Source organism: Humulus lupulus, chromosome 1 (assembly GCF_963169125.1).
Source record: "Humulus lupulus chromosome 1, drHumLupu1.1, whole genome shotgun sequence".
In the NCBI taxonomy this organism is placed as follows: domain Eukaryota; kingdom Viridiplantae; phylum Streptophyta; class Magnoliopsida; order Rosales; family Cannabaceae; genus Humulus; species Humulus lupulus.
In genome coordinates, this window is record NC_084793.1 from 128,461,328 (window position 1) to 128,464,658 (window position 3,331).

Below are 3,331 nucleotides of genomic sequence, written 5' to 3' on the forward strand. Positions count from 1 at the left end.
GGTCTTGGCCAGTCTCTCACTACTTCTATCTTGGTTGGATCCACCATAATATCGTTCTTACTAACAATATGACCAAGAAATGTCACCTGAGGTAACCAAAACTCGTACTTCTTGAACTTGGCATACAACTTGTGTTCCCTAAGTCTCTGTAATACCAAATAAAGATGATGCTCGTATTTTGTCTCTGATTAGTAGTAGATCAGTATCTTCTCGATGAACACAATCGCAAACTTATCTAAATAATCCTTGAACACCCTGTTCATCAACTCCATGAATGTTTTTGGGTCATTAGTTAATCCAAAAGACATGACCAAAAACTCATAATGCTCATACCTTATGCGAAAAGTTGTCTTCGAAATATCCTCCTCTTTGATCCTCACTTGGTGATAACTAGATCGAAGATCAATCTTTGAAAATATTGTCTTTCTCTGCAACTAATCAAACAAGTCATCAATCATTGGCAGTGGATACACATCTTTAATGACCTGTAACGCACTGGGTAGCCAAGACTATCACATTGTGTATTTTAAATAGTGAGGGACTTGCTAATCAATTCATTTGGAAATAAACGTGTAACTAAGGATAATTAATGAATTAGGGTTTAAATATTTTGATCATAGGAATAGTTGTTTTCATTAAAAAGTTTAAGTCTGTACATGAGATCCCAAAAATAAGTGTTTACAAGGCATTTACAACTCCCAAAAATAATTACAATGTAAGCCGGCCTAAGTAGCAAAATAAAGTATTTGCTCTAGACCCTGTTAATCCCTCGACTGTGGTGGTCAAGCAGCTGCAAATGTACACGCCGCCCCTAAAGCTCTCCAACTCATGGATAGTCCTGTTTCCCCTTGTTGGAAAAACAACCAAAGTGCACAGTGAAATTGCATGGTGGGCCCAGTTGATAAACAATAAAAAAATTTCCACCTCTCATATAAACAGTTTATATGTTCAAGAATACATTCATACCAGAAACATTTATATGCAATATCATTAATCATGCAACATATATATAATTATACTCATACTTATATATATATCATATGCACATGTATACAAATAAATATTTACCTCTTGAAGCCTATCAAGTGTCCTTGAGTCTTTTAGTATAAATAACGATCTTCCTATCCAATGCTTTGAGTACTTAGACTAGGATCTTCTGGAATGTTCTCTACACCTCAAGGTGTGTGTGGGCACATAGAGAATAAGACTTTATAATTTATAAATCACAAGTTTATCTCAACACATGAGTATTTTGATTATGGCTTGAGAAAGGTTGGAATAATAGAAGAAGAAGATGATTTCTTGTCTGACAATTTTCTGAAACTTTTTCTGAATTACCCTTCTCTATTTCTTATTATCACATAATATATATAGAGAGAGATTATATATTACCTTATTATTCATAATAATAATAGTAATATAATAATATAATCATAATCATAATAGGAATTGATTTAGGTAATATCTAACTTACCAAATTTGGAAAAAATCTATTTTCAAATTATTAATTGATTAAATAAATAAAATAAAGTATCTTCACTAGAGTGTCCTACTATACTAGTGATCCGGATCTTGGTCACTTGTATTCATAATACTAGCGAATCGTACTAGCAGTAATTAATCTAAAGATTCCATAACTTTATTTTACTATGAACTATTTTAAGTTCATTATCTTAATCTCGATTCTCTCATGCCAATATGAGATTAAGACCACATAGATGAACTTTGGAATTTTCTGATATTTACTTAATATTATCAACATAATATCGGACAAGTCTATATATATATATAATAATTCAATTCAATTATTTATTTCATTTAAAATATTTGTCAACTACAATTTGCTTTAAGGGCACTATTCCCAACACCCCTTTCCCTTACCTGCAACACATAGCACCCGTGAGCCAAGGCTCAGCAAGAAAACTTAAATCAACAGATTCAATAAGCAACAGAATATAAACAATAAGCTTAGCAGTAAAAATCTGCTCAAACAAACACATAATCCAAGTTAACAATCAATAAGTTAAACAAGTGCATATGACACTTCTGATTATTTACGTGACGTTCAGGCCCAGGTCCAAAGGCGCTTTTCTTTAGAACCCGCTACCTTTAGACAGCGGGACCAGAACCTCCCAAGGCGTTGGCCATATCCATATCCTCCTTTGCAAAATGATCAAGAGAGGGTTAGATAAACTCCAATTAAACTTAGAAAACAATAACTAAAAGAAGAAAATCCTACCCTCCGAGCTAGAGGAGGAGACTACAATAATTAGTTTCGGATTATGGACCAAGCTAGCTATGTGAGGAATATCTAACTATTGGACAATATGGGATGAAGGGGACTCTAACAAAACTACGTTGTGCACCATTTTAGACTCGAGCTCATCGTCTAAGCTTGGATCATACTTTGGCTACTTGGAGACGAGAAAAAAGTGGCCAAGGTCCAAAGGGATCCCAGGTCGGATGTTAGTACCGTACTACTCAAATATGGAGCTTCTAATGTGTAAAGTATTATCTACTACTACGGTCATCTTGGGGAGGATAATGTCATGAGGAGGGACTAAGAGATCAACACATTGCTGGATGGTAACGTCCTTAGCTGGGTTCTCAGGGTGTCTAGTCACAACCTTCATTGGATCATGGTGAGCTAACATATAGCTAGCAGCAACTTGGTTAATATCATTATCATTGTTACCTTGGCCAAAGGTGCCGATTGCTGGCCCCGACTCTGCCCGACTTGGGTTACTATCTAGATCACCCTGGGAAGGGCATCTACGCACCAATTGCGCGACCTATTCCTCTTCCTCGGTCCCTTCTATAATGGCCAAAGGCCTCTTCCTAGGAGGACCTTGTGGTCGTAGTGCCAAAGATTGGCCTTCCTTTATTAGCTCGCATGCCAATATGTTGGCATCATTTACTACTGCTCGCCAATCTTTTTCTTCGGCAGGAGCAGAAGCAAGTGTCTGGTATTGGTCCTTACGGATAATGGAGGCCCCATTCCTCTTGTAAATGGCTGCAAAAACAAGTAACGCTGTCAAAATAAGCAAATATTGTAAGGAAAACAAAAATTTACACAATCTACAATAAAAAATCAAGGCAAAGACACTTACGAGGTCGGTTGAAATATCGATAGTCACAGATCCTGAATCCATTTGACATGAAGAGCTAGTCCTTGAAGTCATTTGGACGGCTGGGGAGATCGATGATGCTGGCGGTCTTGGGGAACCAAGTGAGGTAGTAGAACCATCACCTCCAATTCTGGTGTTCAGGTTGGGCTTGAGGCAGAAAAAGAAAAGGATGTCCTCTAAAGTGGCGGCCCCCCACTCGTTCT